The 22,238-nt window shown below is 41.3% G+C and overlaps 1 non-coding gene across 1 annotated transcript; it reads left to right on the top strand.

Moving 5' to 3' along the window:
• Window positions 1–21,435: 21,435 nt before the first annotated feature.
• Window positions 21,436–21,537, top strand: LOC132653427 (small nucleolar RNA U13). The gene has a single exon (XR_009591167.1). It is a non-coding gene; the product is annotated as a small nucleolar RNA U13 (small nucleolar RNA).
• Window positions 21,538–22,238: the final 701 nt, after the last annotated feature.

Below are 22,238 nucleotides of genomic sequence, written 5' to 3'. Positions count from 1 at the left end.
GTGGACCTTAGGAAGTGGAGCCTTACAGGAGGAAAAGGGTCATTGGCAGCAAGAAAAAAGTGGATAGAACTAGCTGGCTCTGGTCCCTACTGCTTCAGCTATCTGCCTTTCCTGCTACCATGCCTTCCCTGTCCTTGAGGGCAGGAACTGAGGGAATCAGTGTGGCTGGTGGCCAGAAATGGCTAGGTCATTTCTTGCTCTGAAACCACAAAGAGTCATTGTGAGGAATGGTGGAACCTGGCCACAAACAGAACTCACCGGGGATAGGTTTGGTACCATAAGGAGTGGTAGCGCTTGGTGACTAGGTTGGGTGGTTGGAGAGTTGGTGAATCCCTATGGTGGTGAGCTCCCCTAGGACAACCAAACCTGTTGACCTCTGCAGAGTGAGTTTCCTTCTGAGGCTGTTGGTTTTGTGGCTTTCACTTTTATTTGTTCATTTATTGGTTTCATGTATGATTCTGCTTACTGTTATTTTTCTTCATAACCCCCTGTTTTTATTTTTGTATTTTCCATCTATCTCATTTTCACTTTGAATTTATTTCACTATCACAGTATTTATATTAACTACACAACATGAGTGATCTCACAGTGACATTTGCATCCATGTATATGAAGAACATTGAATGCATTCCCATGATCACACTGCCTACTGCCCACCCCTTCCAAGTCCATCACTGTTTCCTTTTTTGGTTCAGCAACTCACTTTCCAAGTACAGGCCATGTCCCATGGACTCCTCTTCAGAGGACTCATGTACACACTGGATGGGTTCTTAAGGAAGAACACAAATGTGTCTCTGGGCTTTAGTACAAAGGCTCCTCCTAGTTGGTTATCTCAGGATCTTCTTGGTAGGTCAAGCATCATGGGTCCACAAAAGGGAGAGTCAGGTCCCATCTTGTGATGATAATTATGGAACAGGGCAGCTAAACAAGAATTTAAGGAGAGAATAAGTGTATGTCTAAAAGGAGCTTGTTCTTTGAGGCCAGATGGGACTTTCCTTGATGAGACTTACCATGCCCTGTCTCTCCAACCTACTTTTGTCCTTCTCTCTGCCTGCAGCTGTACTTAATTGGGTTATCTTGTGTTTTAAGGAGGGTGATTATGGCACTAAGCTAGTGTGTTATCAGGCACAGGAGGTGAGGGCAATAATGATTTTGAAGGAAAGGATCCAGCCTGTGCTTTTGAATTCTGCTGCTCATATAGCTCAAAGGACATATTTAGGAACAAAAACTGCCCAGTGCTTTAATTATCTGCCCAGTACTGCACAGACCCCAGGCCCCAAAATAAACACCTGTCTTTTTGGAAAAACAGAGGGGACTTTTTATTGTCAATGGCTGTCTACCCAAATTTACATGTCTAGGCTTAGATGAAACTCCTTATTCCAAGATTAATCTTTTCATGTTTGGGGAAAAGCAGTGGGTAACAGAACCTTCATGATTCAGCCCTTCAGGTTCCTTTTTGTTTTTCCAGGGTGTTGGTGATAAGGAGGGTCTATCATCTGTGACTTTCAAAAATCTAATATTTGATTACAGAACTAGCAAATTACATTTTGGTGCCCATTGCTGGAAAGTATCTTTGTCCCCTTTCATTGTTTGGTGGTTTAGTTTACTAGACTTGCTATCTAGTGCTTAAGTGCACATTCTCTTTAGAGAGAACATCCTTCTTGGCCTCTTGTAAACTTCCACCCAGTTTCTCTGTTGTATGTGCTGTAGCTTGGGTGGGTCCTGTATGTTCCACTTAATGTGTAAAAGTGATGACTTTTGGTGGTAGGTGACAGCAGCATAGCTTCAAGAGCATAGAAATGGCTGATCAGCCCTCCATCCTCAAGCGTTGTTGTCACATGCACTTGTGACTATGCCCAGTGTCTAACAGCAACCATTAACTTCTGAAGCACTGGGAACCTAGATCATGCAGAAAACAAAAGCAATCATTTATCTTCTTTTTGCTATTGCATTTTTATTTGGTGAGACAAGGTCTCCTGTAGCACAGGCTGGCATCAGCATCCCTGTGTGGCCAAAGTTGACTGGAACTCATCCTCCTGCCTCCACTTTTCTAGTTTTTTTAACTGCCACGTGTTCACCCTTACGAGACTTTCCTGACTTTCACTATGATCTCCTATCAAAGATCCACCAGCTGGCCCTGAATGACTCTCAGTCAGGGCACAGCTAGTTGTGTTATGTCTAGATGTAGAGTGTGTCTGTTTGTGTGTGTGTGTGTGTATGTGTGTGTGTGTGTGTGTGTGTGTGTGTATGTAAGTGTGTTGGTATCCTGCCAGGTCTCTGTTGAAGATTCCACCCTAATACAGAGTATTAAGATTTGAGGACTCAAGAGCACTAGAGACTTGCCACCCAGCAGAAGATGTGACCTTTAGAAAAGGCCTTGATAGGCTGAGTTCATGCTTTTTCTTAACCTCATGGGAATGGATACAAAGTCCTGGATAACAAAAAGCATCCCTGTTACACACCAAATCTGTTGGGACCTTCATCTTGTCTCAACAACATCCAGATAATCAATTGATTGCTCTTGTTCATAAGTTACATATTTAAGACATTTTGTTTGAGAGCAGAAGTGCCTATGGTGCCAGGATATGGCTCCAGCACCCACATCTGTTGACTGTAGGGTTCTGAATGACAGGTGTTTTCTTGATCCTTTTGAACACATCAGCCCACTGTGTTCTGGGATCCTGGATTTTGGTCAAAGCCTCAGGCTTACTGATGACCATGCGATGAATGATGTCATCTCTCACCCCACAGATGTTAGTCACATGCTTTGGGGTGCTGTGGAAAACAAGGTTTTGTTACAATTACCAAGGTGGTTGGAACTACCATTTTCTAGCACCTGTCAACATGAGTATAAAGAAAAGTAAATTGAACACTTTGAATATAGACATGAGAAGTCATTACTAGGTGATCAGAAAGGCTGGGGTCCAAGTGTAAAGAAAAACAGTGCCCATCTCCTAACAGTTAATTATCAGAGTCCATAACTGAGGGAGGGCCAATGCTCTGGAGCCCATTGTCATTCTTATGATTCCTCCTTCTACTATTAAAATGGAAAGGTTTGGGTGTCAAAAGTCCCACAAAGAATCATGTGCTTGAACATTGTTCCAACCAGGTGGCACTTTCTGGGCAAAACTGTGGACCTTGGGCAGTGGGACTAGCAGGAGGTGGGTCCATGGGCATCATTGGGGACAGGCATTTGTATGTAACCAACTTCTTCAGGCCCCTACTGCCCCACTGCCCAGGACCCGGGGGAGAGAAAGTGAGGAAATTCAGGGGAAGTGCCTAGACATTATTGGTCCATTCCTTGTTCTGACATCACAAAGAGCCATTGTGACATCTATCCACTTAAGGCTCTGGCTGAGCCTGCCTCATGTTTACAGAGCAGAAGCTCTTGTTGGTTGGAGAACTAACTGGATTTCTGCGCTCATGAGAAATTATACTTGGACTTTTAGAAGTTGTTGGACCTCCATATAGTAAGTTTCTTCTGTTTTCTAACTTATAACATTTTATTATGTTTATTTTAAGGTTATGAATATTTTGCCTTCGTGTATGTCTGTGCATCACATGTCTGGTGTCTGCTATGGAAGTCAGAAGGGGGAGTTAGTTTTTTTTGAAGCTTGAGTTATAGATGATTTTGAGCCACACTGTGGGTGTTGGCTATCAAACCAGGGTTCTCTGGAAGAACAGGCAGTGGTCTTGATGTCAAAATCATCTTTCTAGCCCTTCTGGCATTTTGTTTGTTTGTTTGTTTTATCTCTATATTTATTTGTATTTTTAAAATTTTGGTTTATTCCTCTTTTCATATTCCAAGCCTTTTCTAGGTATGTAATGACTGAGTTATATAAGCAATTTAATTATAACAGTCACAGGAACACAAGTAATGTACTTTGATCACCCTCATCATGTGATGAACCTGAGCTGTTTTGCTTTTTTTTTTTTTCATAAGTATTTCAGTCTTGTTATTTATTTGCTGGGTTTCTTCTCAAGTTGAACTTGTATATAGAAATTTCTCAATTTTGTTTATATTTTCCAATTCACAAGAAGGACCCTCTCAATTTTAGAAGAAAGATTTATTTGACAGTGGGATGGTCTGGAGAGATGGCCCAGCTTTTAGGAGCATGGACTGTAGGAACTAGTTTTGACATCCAGCACTCACATGCTAGATCATAACTACCTAAATGATATGATGCCTTCATATTAATAAAGGTATACTGAAAGACATTATCACTATGTTAAGTGATGTGTCATGCCAGTGAGTGTACTTGTGTGTGGGTGTGTGCACATGTGTATGGATGCCCTCAGAGACCAGGGGTGTAGGATCTCTGAGAGCTGGGGTTGGAGCAGTTGTGAGCCACCTGACCTGGGTCCCAAGAACAAAATACAGGTAGGTCCTCTGCAGACCTGTTGAACTCATGAGCCAGCTCCCAAACCTGGACATGCTGGGTCTCTGGGGTTTCTATTGTCCTATAAACTTTTCTTGTATCTGATTTTATTAGTGCCTGTGCTCTCACAGTATATATGAGCTCAAGGTTGAGGATGACTGTCTTTCTCATCAGCGCCTCTTATTTTCTAGAATCTTTGATTTGTTCTTCCAGTTTGCAGTTGATTCCTGTCAAACCGACCTGTCATATCTTGCTGCACACTGCTTTGGAACACACTTCATTCTCACCTACCTAAGCCTTTACATACCCAGTCAGGTGGTCTGAATGAAATGTGTCTGAACTCTTCCTTCCTTCCTTCCTTCCTTCCTTCCTTCCTTCCTTCCTTCCTTCCTTCCTTCCTTCCTTCCTTCTTTCATCTTTTGGATGTAGGATTTCATAGCTATAAACACTTTCCTAGGGCCTGATTTTAGCTCTGTCAACTTTCTCATTGAAAGTTGGTTCTAGCCATATGAAGGAGGGCCTGACTTTGAAGTAGGGTATGGAGGCCTGCTACACTGTAGAGGACACTATCACCACTGACTACAATGATGATGAATCTGGGTCAAGGACATTTTTCAGAGGTCAAACTGGCCTTCCATATGCCCACAGTGACGTGTGTGGCTGTAAAAATTCTTAGAAATAAGAAGTACACCTCAATTATTGACAGTGAAATCAGTGTTATGAAATCTCTGAACCATCCTAACATAATCAAGCTGTTTCACATGGTTGAGACAGAAGAGACCACTTACCTGGTGATGGGGGATGCCTCAGAGGGAGAGCTGCTGCAGCACATCTTGGAACTGGAGTCTTTACAGGAGAGTGGGAATTAAAGGATATTTACCCAGATCATACATGCAGTAAGGTATTGTCATGATAATCATGTTGTCCGAAGAGACATAAAAGCCATGAATATCCTCATGAACTGCAGGGGGAACACCAAGCTTATTGATTTCAGCCTTACTGTTAAAGTAACTCCTTGGTGGAAACTGCAGGGATTCTGCAGCACTCTGCCATATTGTGCCCAGAATTCTTTGCATGGGAGGAATACAATGCTTACCCCTTTAATAGGTGGGGTTTAGGTGTGCTCCTCTTCTTCATGGTGGACAGGAGCTTCCAGTTCCAAGCTAAGTCTTTTGAGGGCATGAAGAATGAGATCACCTCAGGCAACTTTAGCATTCCTTACCATGTTTCCATTGATATTTTCAATGTCATCTTTGAACTGCTGAAAATCAATTCTGGCAGGAGCCCCAAAATCAAGGAAATGATGAGGCAGCCCCTGATCAGGGCAGGCGAGGCACATTCACCACCTATATCTACACAGAGTCTGCTAGGCACCCCAAGCCCTAACATTGTCAGGACCATAAGAGTCATGGGCTTTAAACCAGAAGAAATCATCGAGTCTCTGAGAGACCAAAAATACAATGAGGTGATGGCATCTTACCTCATACTGCAACACCCATCACCTGGGGGAGACTGTGGCCATCACCAGGTGAATCCTGTGAAACTCAGGCAGCCAGACATTGTCCCCCACATGACAGATCCTCACACCTTTCCTGGCTTCCTACAGCTTCACTTTACCATATAAGGCCCAGGAAAAAGAGGAAGGGAATTATTCCAGGCAGCCTGCCAGATGCCATAACATGTGGGCCACCCTGTGCTGCCAGCCGACACATACCCTCTCCACCTATCCTACATGTGCTATCCTGTGGCTAAGTCACTCAAGGGCAGAAGTCTGAAAATGAGTGTGTATTTCTCACAGGTTGAGTCATGCAACAGCCCCAGTGAAAGTGTCCAGCCATCTCTGGCTCTATACAACAACTCTTCTAGACCATCCCAGAATGAGAATACAAGTGACCCAGAGAGCAATATGTTCTGTAATCACCAAGCCAAATACTGGAGTCCCTGGAGGAAGAGGATAGCTCAAGCCTCATAAGCTCCTCCTGTGGGGATTTATTAGAGATGATGACCATCATAGAGGTAGAGTTGAACATCATTGCAGAGGAAAAGACCCTCACACTGGAAGATATTGATGATCAGGAAGAAATATTTGCCCTGAAATTGAGCATCACCCATGAGGACACCATCATGCTGGAAGAGACTGAGGAGGACACCATCATGCCGGAAGAGACCTAGGTGTACTTCATCATGCCAGACACCATCATGACAGAAGAGATCGAGGAAGACACCATCTTGCCTGACAACATCAAACTGGAAGAGATCAAGGAGGATACCATCATGCTGGAAGAGACCAAGGAGTACTCCATCCTGCCAGACACCAGCTTGCCAGAAGAGACTGAAGAGGACACCATCTTGCCAGACACCATCACACCAGAAGTGACTGAGCAGGACACCATCATGTCAGAAGAGACCGAGAAGGACACTATCATACCAGAAGAGACCATCGTACCTAGACAGCCTCAGGATGCTGGGACAGCTTCCCCCATAACTGTTATCAGTGCTAGAAGCAGGCGAAGAAGACAATCATGAACAGCCTCAAACATCTGTGTATTGCTGCATGCCACCTCCTAAGACAAGGCTCACCTCATGTGAGAACATGATTCCAATGAAAAGGGAACAGGGAGTCACCCTCAGCACCAGGTGAGTTCATTTACTTCACTTCATTTTATCCACTTTTCCTTCTGTCCTTTGTGACTCATTAATTTGCCCACTTATGGCATACCTGTGAACTTAACAACTGGTCACTTCAGAAAGACCAGTCGCATAGAAATCCCCGAAATGTGACCTCAGGCTTTTTCAGCAAGAAGTGAACTGTATACATATGCTGATAAAGCAGGGAGAAGCTCTCCTTGTGGAGTTCCTGTTCTCTCCAGCTCTTACTATTTCCCAGTTCTTACATAAAATTCCATTCACTCTGCCCGTCAGTTGGCCATCAGGCTCAGCATCTGCTTTCACAGTCTGCATGGCAGAGGCTTTCAGATAACCTAGAACCCTGACAATGCAGCCAATTCTGCTGAGAATTGATAAACTAAGATCAGAAAGAAGGAGAGGAGGACCTCCCCAATCAGTGGACATGGGGAGGGGCATGCATGCAGAAAGGGGGGGGAAGGTGGGACTGGGAGGGGAGGTGGGAGGGGCTTATGGCGGGGATACAAAATGAATAAAGTGTAATTAATAAAAGTTAAAAAAAGTAAAATAAAAAAGCAGGGAGAGGAGCAGGTGTGGAATGGGCATAGGCAGCAGTTTGCTTAGAGACCAGTAGGGCACTATGGTGTCACAGGGCCAGCACAGTTATTTTTATGTGCTTCAAAGTCACTAAGAGTCTCCTACTTGTGTCTTTCTGTTTTGAAGTCCTGAAGCCTCAGCTCTGTGACTTGTGGGTCACGGGTTGGAGGTCAGACTGGATGAGATTTGGAAAGCCCCTCGGAGAAACCAGGCCAGATGTCCAGGAGCCAGTGTAGTCATGAGATCCACCCCAGGGCAGATCTGTCCAGGTAAAATTCCAGGCCAGGAGGGGCTGGCTTTCTACTGGGTCTTCCTCAGAGGGGAAGGGCTGAGATGCAGAGGTGTTCTAAAGCTCTCTGTGGTACACTAATCCCTTGCTCTCTCCCCCAGCTTGCATAAACATCACAGATTTCCCTTTGGGTAGTGATTGTCCTTTGCTTCCTATTTCTTGACAGGGATCATGATGTTTTCCAACTGCCCCAAGATGGGTTCCCAGGTTGAGAATGAGACCTACAAGCAGCCCAAATCTTTTAGAGGGAATCTTTTAGAGGGCAGCCTCCTGCCATCCTTTTGCAAGGGCCCTGCACCCACACACATGCCAAAGCCATCACAGGTTACATTGCTTGAGTCCTCAAACCAAACTCAGAACAAAGTCTGGAAAAATGGCACCCTTGGAGTGACTCCAAAGTCAGTTGTGCCCTCTCCTGACACCAATTCTACCCTCTAGTTACTCACCTCTTGCATAACTATGGTTGCTTCGTCAAGGCAACCATTCACATTGGATCCCACATTCACCACCACATGCCACACAGTAAGGGTGTGATAGGTGTCCTGACAAGTCTAGCTCGAGACTCTATGTTGGAGGATCAACCTGCTGTATCCCTGCCTCATGGCAGCCTCAAGCCTCTACCACCTGTATGCACTCAGTTGGACAGATCTTAAGACTGCTTCCATTTCTTCAAGTCTCCACACTTTGCTTATTCTTCAACAGTTTCTCCCTAGACTGTGCCAACAAATATCACAGAGTGAGACACACAGAAGTCTGTGAATGACATGTATGGTCCATCCCACCTGGTGTCTCCCTGAATTTGAACGCAGGACATTTGTTATTGTCTGGCATTGTCATCCTACTGGGATAGCCTCTATATTCAACAGCGTGTCACCATAATGTACTTTCACTGTGGAAACACATCCATATTTCTCATCTGCTCTGTCCTCTGAGTGACTCTAAGCTCATAGGATGCACATTTAATATGGCAGATGGATGTGTTTCATTTTGCAGAATTTGGAAAATGAAGTTATGTACACCATACCATAGATGTGTACCCAGGGTTTCAGTGGGCAACTGCTTTAAGTTCTGGACACGCTGATTGTGTAATTTTACATTTATTGGAAATAATGGAATTCTGGGGATACCTTCACAAATGAAGACTGATAACACACCTATGTATGTATCTAGTAAGATGAAGCTATTCTTTTTATATTGCAAATCAAATCTAATGTTATCTAATGTGATTTATAATAATAATAATAACAATAATAATGTACTCATATCTAAACTGTACATGAACTTTGTTTAATAATGATGACTTTCTACCAACATTATGGTTTTGGCCAGGCTGTCCACACATCTTCATCTCAATTCTACAATTGAAAAGTGAGAACTAACAGTATCTACCCCATGAAAATAAACAAGTCTGTCCTACTACATGTCATGCAATATGGCTCCTACTCTTTGAATGCTAATTAGAACCCCATAAAAGGACAGGGGAGCAGAGGTCCAGTAGTGTCTCCTTACATTGAGTTTCGGGGCTTCTTCTTGCACTTTCAGTAGCTCAGTGACAGAGTCTACAAAGCCCTGGTAGAGAAAGTTGCACATTTTCTCAAGTTCTCAGTCATGATTGCAGATGCATGTTTCATCTTCTCCATGAAGTGTCCAAGTTCCTAACCAACACAGACAGACCTTTAAAGAGATAGTGGCAAGAAGATTACAGTACTTATGAGGAGAAGAGAATTAGAAGTCCAAAGAAACTTCTATAAAAACTAAATTGTCAGGATAAATAAACCACCAAGTGCATCCATGCTGTCCTCACGTTAAAGAAGTGGGTTATTTTTTTTTTTGTCTTTTGTTGTTGTTTGTTTTAGGTTTTTTTTTTTTTTTTTTTTTTTTTTTTTGCTTTCCTTTGCTTTGCTTTGTTTTGGGAAATACAAAAAAGGTTGCTTTCTAATTCACTTTAAAACACATGGCACAACATTAGACTGTCATCACAAAGTAAAAAGACTTGAAGTACAGCTCCTGTCCTTTTCTCCATTAAGCTCATATAGCAAAATGCAATTTCAAACAATCCAGTTACTCCATTACTCCACCCAAGAAGTAGAATATTATTGGAGAAAAATCACACAGCCAGATGCCTAGATTCAGTATAACTACATAGCTAAATTCTAAAAGAGTCATTCAAAATTGCTAGAAATCCTACAAGGAATATCCCTTGTCCAAAATGCTTGAAAACAAATGTTTCTCATCGGAGGAACTGGAGGAATATCTATACAAGTTATCTTATATATAAGGCTCAAATCCAAGCACACAATTCACTCTTTCCATACATAACTTATAGTCTGAAGGCCCATCCATGCAATATCTTAGTGAGTTAGAGTTTTGACAATAACATGTCACACACATGAGGCCAACCTGTCATTTTCTACTCATGACAGCTGTCATACATTTTTAATGAGCATTTCAAATTTGAGATGTTTGAATTAGGAATGCCCCACCCAGGCAATAATCAATGTCTCAAAAAAAAAAAAACAACAAAAAACAATCCTCATGGTGTGGGTACTATACTTTCTCCTGCCTCAGTGGTCATCCCTCCCTCTCAACCACAGTTCTAACTATACACTTCTGAAAAAGGAGGGAAGGGAATACACTTATCCATTTCCTCTCCCATCATGAATATCATCCAACCTGCATGAATCTGTTCTTCCTCCTCTATCTGTTCTCCACAGAGCTCATCTGCAGCTAACCCTGCTTGTTATTTCAAAATCTTCTGTTCTACATTATGTATTTTCCCTCTCCACCAGATTAATTGAGTGTCTGTAAAAAGTTCATAGAAAAACTTGCCCTGAACTAAACATCTTCTCCCAGCTACCACCTAGTTCTCCTGCTCTCCATCCTAGCAAAACTCTTTTCCATTTCTTTCCTTCCCACTAGAGCAAGTATTCACTTCACTCCTCCGCTGGGGCACAGTTTTCTTCATTAAACACTCTTTTCAGGAGAGTAACCATATTAATATGGATTTAGCCTTACAGTGAAACACCTTCTCAATCTCCCTTCTAGAACCCCCTCCTCTATTACACTTCTCTATGCTCTCTCAGCAAGCAATCTCATAGCTCAAAAATACCACTCATATACTAATGATTTCCTAATGTATAACCTACAAATCAGAACACTGTCGTAATTCTAAACTCAAATACCCTGATACTAACCACTTAACTACTCCAATCGGATTATTGAAAGCCATCCAAATGTTATTAAGACAAAAAAATTTTACATATATATATATATATGTCAGCCTATCTCCATTCCCAAAGCAGTTCCTTCCAGCACCCTCAAGAGAAACACACACACACACACACACACACACACACACACACCACTATGAGTATCTACAATCATTTCTCATCTGTCTGTCCCTCCTCTCCCCATCCAATCTACTACCAAGTACAGACAACTCAACCTCCAAAACATGTCCTAGAATTGAACATATCCCAGCATTTCAATTTTTTAATTGTCCAAATGTATGATTTAGCCAAGCCACAAAAATTCAATAGTCTTCAAATGTCCATTATGCATTCTCCACCACCACTACCACCACCACTACCAAGTACATAGTCTACACCGTAGCTAAAACAATCTCTTTAAAGCAGCACTTCAGACATTACCCCAGCTTTGGCTCTCCAAAGGCTTCTGTAATAGTCAGGGTTCTCTTGAGGAATGAAACTTATAAAATGAGTATGAACATATATATATACACACGTGTGTGTGTGTGTGTGTGTGTGTGTGTGTGTGTGTGTGTAAAGGGGAATTGCTAGAATGATTTACAGGTTATGGTCCAGCTAATCTATGATCAACAAGAAGGCCCAAGAATCCAGTCACTATTCAGTCCATGAGACTGGATGTCTCAGCTGGTCTTCAATATATGTTAGAATCCCTAAGAAGTAGGCTATAAAGCCAATAAAGAAAAGGACTGGCAGCAAGGGCAAGGTCAGACTGCATAGTAATCCAGTTAAACATTGTCAAATGTTCAGTTTCCACTAAGGCCCAATAGCAGACTAACAGCTGTTTTGCAAAGGGAAAATAATTTTTGCAGATGATGATAGAGCCTTGGTCCCAAAATCTCAAAGGTATCTTCTATGATTCACCAATAGGAGAGCCAAATAGAATTCCTGTTTGCCATTGACACCTCAAAAACCATCAACTCTGCTGAATCATATGATCCAAGTGGTAGAACAGCCTACACAGCACCATGGATCTTTGCATAAGCTTCTCCTGTTAGAGGCTCCATACAAAGCTAGCAGTTTGTAAGTCATTTGGTACAGGACAAAGCAACACATTCAAAGAATAATATGCTATCTCCATGATCCAAATAAGTCAACTAGTCATTGCAAATATCTTAGCATGCCTCACACCACTGGTCTCATAAGAATTTTACTGAGCATAATGGTTTGAATACGAATGGCCCCATGGGCTCAAAGAGTTGAAAGTTTAGTCACCAGTGAGTAGTACTATCTGAGAAAGATTAGAAAAGTTAGAGTAGGTATGGTCTTGTTGGAGAAAGTATACCCATTGGGGTAGGCTTTGACATTTCAAAAGCCAAGCCCAGCATCTCTTCCTGCTGTCTGCAGATCTAGATGTAGAGCTCTAAGCTACTTCTCCAGCACTGTGTCTGCATGTGTGTCACCATGCCTGCATGTGTGCCACCATGCTCCCTCCTGCCATAATGAAAATGAAATACATCTCTGAAACCATAAGCAAATGCTAATTAAATGGTTTCTTTTATAAGAGCTGCTATGGTCATGGTATGGTGTCTCTTCACAGCAACAATCCCCTGATCAAGACACTGAAGTAGAAGGCTTTTGAATTATGGGTAGATTTATTTCCCATCCTCTGATGCACATGTATGTTACCTATAAGTCAAATATGGTTGCTACTTCCTGCTCACTTGGCCAGAAAGAGACAAATGATCAAGATCTCTTCAAACTAAGTTATGGCACATGGCTGAAGAGTGAATACATATTTAACATAAAGGTATAATGCTGCCCTTGCCAACTGAAAGCAAATAGCTTCTGGGGGTCCTTACAGACAGGTATAGAGTTAAAAGGCAATTATTACACCAATAGCTGCATACCATGTGCCAACAGATGTGTTAACCTGATTAGGAAAGAATACCACATGTGGTACAGTGGCTTCAGTTGGAGCCACTACTTGATAAAGTTGTTGATAGTCAACTGTCATTCTCCACCAGGCATTTTTCAAGCCCTTGATGATGACAGTAATTTCTGCAATTCCTCCAGGGATGCAATACTAGTCTTGATTCACTCATTTTCTTGGAACAAGAAACTCTAAAGGCTTTTAGACTTTACAATCACAACCACAATAATAGCCCACAGGTCAGGGAATAAGTGCTAGAATTTTGCCAGCTTCTAAGTATATGTATCCCAAATATACACTGGGGGTGGGGAGGTATATAACCACAGGATGAGTTTAGAGGCCTACCTGTGAATCAGACTTCAGCCAAAACTCCATAAATCACCTGACCTCCATTAAGTCCCACCTTTATCTGGAGGACCATCATGTTTCTTGTTGACTCCTGGAATCAGCGTCAGTTCAGAACAAGGAACCAACACACTGAGTGGGACATTCCTAACACTCCTTCAGTGAACACATATTTGCTACCTGCACATGTTTTCTGTATCTGGAGTGATGTGTGGTACAAAATCATCATGTACATATCCTCTGCATAAGAAAGATTATTTTCCTCAGCATATCAGTTCCAGTACCCTAAATTAATGATAACACAAACACACACACACACACACACACACACACACACACACACACACACGCCCACATTTCAGTAAAAATTCTCAACACTGACTTCAGTAAAAACACAGCCATTAAGATTTATTCCCTTTAACTGGGAAAAAAATTAAAAAAAATTATAAGCAGCCTTCCAAGTTAATGATGTTACAACAAGAGCCATCAAGAACACACAGGATAGAACCTACCACTGACATTTCAGTAAGTTCCAAGCTTAACTCTTCCCCTTTGAAAGAAAAGGAAAAGGATCTTCTAAGTAAAAATACTCATACTCCTTGTCATGTAGAAAACTGGAAGGGGAGGTTAGGAGGGTCACTGAAAAACACTTAAAGACATAAACTGGTATTATTCATTTCTTAAAAAAATAAACCCACACACTTATGGACACCTGATCTTTGACAAAGACACCAAAACCATTCAATGGAAAAAAGATAGCATCTTCAACAAATGGTGCTGGTCCAACTGGATGTCTACATGTAGAAAAATGAAAATAGATCCATACTTATCACCCTGCACAAAACTGAAGTCCAAGTGGATCAAAGACCTCAACATAAAACCAGACACATTAAATCGGCTTGAAAAAAAAGTGGGAAATACCCTAGAACTCAGTGGTACGGGAGAAAACTTCCTGAACAGAACACCAACAGCACAGGCTCTAAGAGCAGCAATCAATAAATGGGACCTCATGAAAATGAAAAGCTTCTGCAAAGCAAAGGACACCGTCATCAAAACAAAGCGACCGCCTACAGATTGGGAAAGAATCTTCACCAATCCTTTATCTGACAGAGGACTCATATCCAGTATATATAAAGAACTGAAGAAGCTGAAAAGCAGCAAACCAAGTAATCCACTTAAGAAATGGGGAATGGAGCTAAACAGAGAATTCTCTGTAGAGGAATACTGAATGGCAGAGAAGCACTTAAAGAAATGCTCAACCTCACTAGCCATTAGGGAAATGCAAATCAAAACAACCCTGAGATTTCACCTTACACCCATGAGAATGGCCAAGATCAAAAACTCCAGTGACAACACATGCTGGAGAGGTTGTGGAGAAAGGGGAACCCTTCTCCACTGCTGGTGGGAATGTAAACTTGTACAACCACTCTGGAAATCAATCTGGCGCTTTCTCAGACAACTAGGAATAGCGCTTCCTCAAGATCCAGCCATACCACTCCTGGGCATATATCCAAAAGAGGCTCAAGTACACAAAAAGGACATTTGCTCAACCATATTTGTAGCAGCTTTATTTGTAATAGCCAGAAGCTGGAAACAACCCAGATGCCCCTCAACTGAAGAATGGATGCAGAAATTGTGGTACATCTACACAATGGAATATTACTCAGCAATGAAAAATAAGGAAATCATGAAATTTGCAGGTAAATGGTGGGATCTGGAAAGGATCATCCTGAGTGAGTTGTCCCAGAAGCAAAAAGACACACATGGTATATACTCACTCATATAGACATACAACATAGGACAAACCCACTATAACCTGTGCATCTAAAGAAACTAAGCAAGAGAGAGGACCCTAACTAAAATGTCCAATCCCCATCCGGAAAGGCAAAGAGGATAAACATCAGAAGAAGAAGAAAACAGGAAACAACCTAGGAACCTACCACAGAGGGCCTCTGAAAGCCTCTGCCCTACAGGCTATCAAAACAGATGCTGAGCCTGATGGGCAACTGTTGGGCAGAGTGAATGGAATTTTATGTAAGAACTGGGAAATAGTAAGAGCTGGAGAGGACAGGGTCTCCACAAGGAGAGCAACAGAACAAGAAAATTTGAACACAGGGAACTTCCCAGAGACTCATACTCCAACCAAGGACTATTCATAGAGATAACCCAGAACCCCTGCACAGATGTAGCCCAGGGCAGTTCAGAGTCCAATTGGGTTACATAGTAATGTGAAGAGGGACTGCCTCTGACATGAACTGACTGGCCTGCTCTTTAGTCACCTCCCCCTGGGGGGTGAGCAGCCTTACCAGGCCATAGTAGAGGACAATGCAGCCACTTTTGATGTGAACTGATAGACTAAGATCAGAAAGGAGAGGAGAACCTCCCCATCAGTGGACTTGGGGAGTGGCATGCATGCAGAGGGAGGAGGGAGGGTGGGATTGTGAATGGAGGAGGGAGTTGCTTATGGGGGGATGCAGAATGAATAAAGTGTAATTGATGAAAAATTAAAAAAAAGGAAAAAAAAAGAAGCCTAGAAGAAATTCTCCAACTTGTTAAGCTGCCTTCAGGTTGTTCAGTACACTGAAGGTTCCCAGTTTTTCATGAGCTGTCATCCATGGCTTTTTGAGCAACCTTTGAGTCTTTTTCACTCCTGTAAGTAACCTCACACCCATATTCCTTTACATAACCCCAATAAACATATTGGTTCACAAAAAAACCTTTTGATTTCTATATTCTGATTCAGTAATAACTTCTACATTAGGTTCACCAGAAAATATTTTCATTAGTTCTCTCCAAAGATAAAGGACAAACTTGAGGGAGAAAAAAATCCCAACGTTCAGATAATTGAGGAACCGGGTATGGTAGAACAGTACATAATTCCAGCCAATGGAAGGGGAGACAGTGATGCTGAATCCAAGGCAATCTTAACTAAATAAGAGGCCACCCTAAACCGTGGAAAAAAAGGAGATGTTCAGAACTGTTCTGCCTCGTTGGATTTCCTCTAAAGAAAAAAGAACACATAGCCAAACTTTGGGCAGAGTGCCAGAATCCTTACAGAAGAAGAGGAAGATAGAAAGAGCTGGAGGCGACAGGAACTCCACAAGGAGAACAACAGAGTCAAAATACCAGGGCCCAGGGGGGCCTGCAGAGACTGATACTCCAACTAAGGACCATACATGGAGAGGATCTAGATCCCCTGTTCAAAGGAAGCCAATTGGCTGTTCAGTTTTCAAGTGGGTGTTTCCTAGTAAGGGTTACAGAGGCTGTCTCTGACATAAACTCAGTGGCTGGCTCTTTGATCACTTCCCCCTGGGGAATGCAGCCTTGCCAGGCCACAAAGGAAGATGATGTTGCCCGCCTTGATGAGACCAGATAAGCTAGTGACAGATAGAAGGTGAGGAGGTCCTACCCTATCAGAGGACTAGGGAAAGGGCATAGGGAGAGAAGAGGAAGGATGGATGTGGCTGGGAAGAGGGAAGGGAGGGGGTTGAAGCAGGGATACAAAGTGAATAAATTGTAATGAATAAATAAATAAATAAATAAATAAATAAATAAATAAATAAAAGAATAAAAGAAAAAAAAACCCTAAACTAAAAATCAAAGTAAGAAAATGTGGATTCTGATGCCTTATTGTGGGGCCTTGGTCTTAGCACTGTAATTAGCCATATCTTTGGCCAATTCAAATAATCTCTCTGACCTTTAGTATTTTCTCATTTACAAAATAGGAAACAGCAATGAATTACAATTTTCCTGAAGTACTAGCTGAGCATTATGCTTTCCAATTCAGGCACATAATGAAAAGGAGCAAACATTTTGAGGACAGACATCAGATAGTACCTTAAATCTCCTTATCAGGGTCACAAAGTTTTTACTTATAATGTTTATAGTTTTAACACTCTTTTCAATATGATGTCGAGTAACTTTCTAGGTTTACAGTGAGCCCTCAGAGTAAAATGTTTTAAAATTAAAATAATAATTGGTTGGTACAGAGCACCAAGGCTTATAATCTTAGCATTCAAGAAGCTGAGGTGGGAGACTGAGGTACAGTGGTCAGTGTACGAAGCCAGCCAGGACAATATGGCAATAAAAAAAAAAAATAGAGAGATTTAAAATATAGAACACACACACACATTCAAATGAAGGAAAGTTGACAGTGTTTAGGGTACCTTATATTTTGCATTTTTGTGGAAATGTACAGAACACCCTGGTTCTGTTTGAATTATTTGTGTACATACAAGTGAAAAGGACACAGAGTTTCCATGTGGCTATGAGAGGCAGGTAAAAACACTCTTATTTGCATTTTGTGTCTTTAATTGCAAATTGCTTCTACCACAGTAAAAAGCAAATGTGAACAGACTTTACAGTTCACATTGACTCTTCAGCATAAGCCATCAATAACCACCAGACCTATCAGATACAAAAGGCAAAAATAAATAATTCTTAAACTCTAGAAAAGTTTAAGAGCTCTATTGCCAGCTTTCTATTGGCAGTCCACACTGATTTTAAATAAATATTGCACTACTTTTCCTTCTGAACAAATGACTTAAAGAGAATGACTGCCATCTAGTGATGACCAATTGCTAACATTCCTTAAAACACGAATTTGATGTAACGAAATAAAACAGAATGCTGAAAAACATTTAAAAACTGCATTTGATCCAATCTGTGGGTCCAGCACAGGGGATGTAGCTCAACTGGTAGAATGTAGCCTTGCATACAGAAAGTTCCAGAACTGCATAAAACTGGGCATGGTGGCACATGCCCATTATACCAACATTAGAGAGGCCCGCCGAGACAGCAGGATCAGGAGTTCAAGGCCATCCAACAAGTTTGAAGCCAGCAGGAGCTACCTAAGACTGTGTTCCTCCCTAAAATAAAAGGTAGTATCTTTAAAAAAATTCAACTCTTGCAAATATTATTGTACTTCTCTGTGCTTCTGACACAAGATACGTAACAGTTAAACAAGACTATGGAACAAATAATCACAGATTGGGGAGTTACTTACCTATGTCATCACAAGAATATTCTAGCACTGTAAAAAATAAGCAAGAAGAAATGCTTAGAAAATAATAGTGCGTTTTAATAGTCTAATGTTGACTCAATTAAAGCGTTGCCCTAAACATTTTGATACCCATAGCTTCCCTAATAAACAGAAGGTATTATTTTTATTTTTTGCAAAAGTCTATTTGTGTATCCTAGTGTGTACTACTAATAATACACTTTGATACATAATGTTTTTGTATCCTCCCAGCTAGATTTAAAAAGCATAGTTTAAAAGCTTTTAACTAAAAAAGTACCACTTGAAATTTGAATTTAACAAATATTTACCATTCTTCTACACTAACCCACTGAAGAATTGTAAGACTTGCATAAATCCAAAATCAGCTTCCATCTGTTTTTCCAAAGGATAAGGAGTCATATAGGGAGATACACATTTGTAATCTCTGCACTCAGGAGGCTGCTGCCAGCCAGGACTTAGATAAAAAGGAAGACCTTGTTGAGAAGGTGGAGTGGGAGCTGAGTGTTGGTGGCCCATGCACACCTTTAGCTCCAGCACTGGGGAGGAAGAGGCAGGCCTGTCTAGAGAGCAAACTCCAGGACAGCCAGGGCTACACAGAAAAACCCGGTCTAAAAGAGAAGTGTTGGGGCTGGGGAAAACTGTACTTTAGGGTAAGTTGTGGATTAGCTGTGTCTACACAGCAACTACTAACTTTTTCTGGTTGAGGAGTCCTAACTCTATCTGATGTTTCACCTTCCTATCTTACCACAAGAGATAAATAAGTTACCTTGTCAGTGATCAGTTAATATAAGGATGTGGGATACAACACTCACCACTGAGAAAAAAGCTGATTTTGGATTTATGCAAGTCTTACAAAACAGATTTGAACATGATGTAGAAAGAGAACTACAAGAATTCAACAAAAGATCATATTCCTTCTCCTAACTTCAGTATGTCTATTGATTATATTCAGATTTGAGTATTATAATTTGGATTTTCTAGGTACAGGAGAGAAAAAGACCATTTCATATCATCATTTGTCCCTGAAGAAGCATATTGCAATTAATGAAGTCTAATCTGAGCACAAAACCTATGACAGCTAATACTGTTTCTCTGTCAACTTGTCTAGAATAAATGAGGAGACAGGTCTCTGCGAATGTCCATTATGCAATTTATAGGTTAACTTAACCAATATGTACAGAATTACCATCTCATGGGATAGAGCAGTGGATCTCACCCTTCCTAAAGCTGTAACCCTTTAACACATTTCCTCATGTTGTAGTGACCACCATTCATGAAATTACTTTTGTTAAGTATAACTTTGCTACCGTTACACTGTTTTCTGGTGGTCTTAGAACAATGCCTTATACACACACACACACACACACACACACACACAAAGGGGGTCTGAACCTACAAGTTTAGAACATCTGGGAGAAACTGAACCAGCTGAGGTGCCTATTTAACACATCAAAGCAGACTTGGTCACCAGGATCTCTGCATCCCTAAGTCCATACCTGTTACAAAGCATGGCTACCATTTCCCCCTCCCCCAACTCTCAGCTGCTCTTCCCTATACAATCAAGCCATTTTGGATACCTGGTCCTTTAGTTTAGTTTCTTGACCAGTGTCTTGGTCTTGGTAGGCAGCTGCTTTTCCCCTCTCTTGGCTCAGGATCATGTCCACTCTGGACTCTCCCAGAAGTCCCTGTCTCTATGTTCCTTTTAATCTATAATAAACATTCTCCTCCCATCATATCTAGCAGTAGGATTGCCCTCTCCTTTTTTATCATTCAAATGCCAGCATCTGATTGTCAGAACATGGTCCATGAATGAAGCTGTGTGAACAGATTTCTGAGACCTTGTGAGAAAACTTCAAATAACCAAGACAAGAGTCTTGTAATTTCTGTTCCTTCATAACAAGAGTTGTTCTTGGAAAATGTTTTCATGTCTCTCCCAGGTGTAATAATAGAAGCATCTTTTACTTTAAGATACTCATCATTTTACCCATTAGTATTCAGAATTATGTCTCCAAGCAGCACTTGCCCTCCCAACTGTATACGGTTCAAATTCATGTGACCTTTGTTCATATTACTTTGCTTAACCCTCAAGAATACCCTCAGAATATAAATTGTCTGATGCACTAAATAAAGTTATCTATTGCATGAGACTTTAGTCCAACTCGGTTTTAGGCTCTACTCTCTCAGGTTGACCTGGCCAACCAGAGTTGAAACATTTCACAACTATATTTTCTGGCTGTGCTGCAACATAACCAACTGCCTTCTACTCTTGGCACTGTGCATTGTCCAACATGATGGATTATATTCCCTTGAATTATAAGCCAAAACAAACCCTTCCTCCTTGAAGTTAATTCTTGTCAAGTATTTGACCAAAGCAATACCCAAAGCAACTAATATAATATCCAAATATTTTTATGAAACCACATGAGAGGAAACAAATTGCAGTCCTTTTTCTATCTTTGCAGATTCCAATGTATCTGACTGGCTTCACCATGACAGCCCATACTACCAAGAGAAAGCTATGAGGGAATTCTGCCTGAAGCAATAAGGGAAGCCAAAATTGGGTTCCCTTATAATCAAAACAGATGGGAAAAAAGAGGTACAGGGGAAATGACTTGAAAACCTATTCAGTAAAGGTTTTACTGATAGGTTAAAAACAGGATGGCACAGCCGACACCTAGCCAAAGAGCCTTCCAAGGAATGTGACTTGGGTTAAATACAACTAGAAAGTCTCAGAAGAAGAGAGTTTGTCATAAACATCCATCAAATCAACAACAGAAATCAAACAGGAAATAAAGTAATGAAAGCAAGGACAGTCCAAATTAACGATACAGACTGTCATAATTAAAACCTGGGTAATATACTGTTGGTAGAAATCATCATCATCAACAACAGTAGTTAAAGCTATAAAGGCTCAACAAAGTTTGCCAGTGGCTTCATTTTGTCCTTTGTACAAATGTGTACTTTTAATTCCATTGCCTTTTTTTCCCATTTACCTTGAAAGATGCTAATCATAGGATGAGAAATAAAACAGTTGAGGCAGGAGCCTTTTTTTGTTCATAAACATTATAATTAAGTATTCAAATCATTGTGTGACACAAACCTCCCTCAAGCCTTAAAATGTGTGGTACATTACCAACTTGACATTCACAATTAAGGAGGCTGCATGCCTAAGATTCTGAGGTACACAGTTAGCCAACCTGGAATATAGTGAGACCCAGTCTTTAAGAAAAAAAAAAAAAAAACTAATACATTAAAAAAAATGGGCATCCTGCCAGTCATCTGCATGCCTGGAGATACCTAGGAGGACATTATCTTGCCGGACACCATCTTACCAGGACAGAATAAGGACACTATCATGCTAGACATCATCACACTGGAAGAGACACAGGAGGATACCATCCTGCCAGAAGAGACCAAGGTGTACTCCATTCTGCCAGACACCATCATGCTTTAGGATACTGAGAATGACACCATCTTGACAGACACCATCACAACAGAAGAGACCAAGGAGTACTCCATCTTGGCAGATATCATCATGCTGGAAGAGAGTGAGGAGGACACCATCATGCCAGACAACATCATACCAGGAGAGATACAGGACAACATCATCATGCCAGAATCCATCATACCGGTACAGATTGAAGAGGACACCATCTTGTCAGACTCCATCACACTGAAAGAGACGGAGGAGGACACCATCATGCCAGATACCATTATGCTGGAGGTTTCTAGGAAAGACACTATCTTGCTAGACACCATCACACTGGAAGATACTGAGGGGGACACAATCTTGCCAGAAACCAAAACACCAAAAGGCAGTGAGGATGAAACCATCATGCCAGAC

This window comes from Meriones unguiculatus, chromosome 3 (genome assembly GCF_030254825.1).
Source record: "Meriones unguiculatus strain TT.TT164.6M chromosome 3, Bangor_MerUng_6.1, whole genome shotgun sequence".
NCBI classification, from domain to species: Eukaryota; Metazoa; Chordata; class Mammalia; order Rodentia; family Muridae; genus Meriones; species Meriones unguiculatus.
This window is presented reverse-complemented; position numbering and strand designations above follow the sequence as displayed.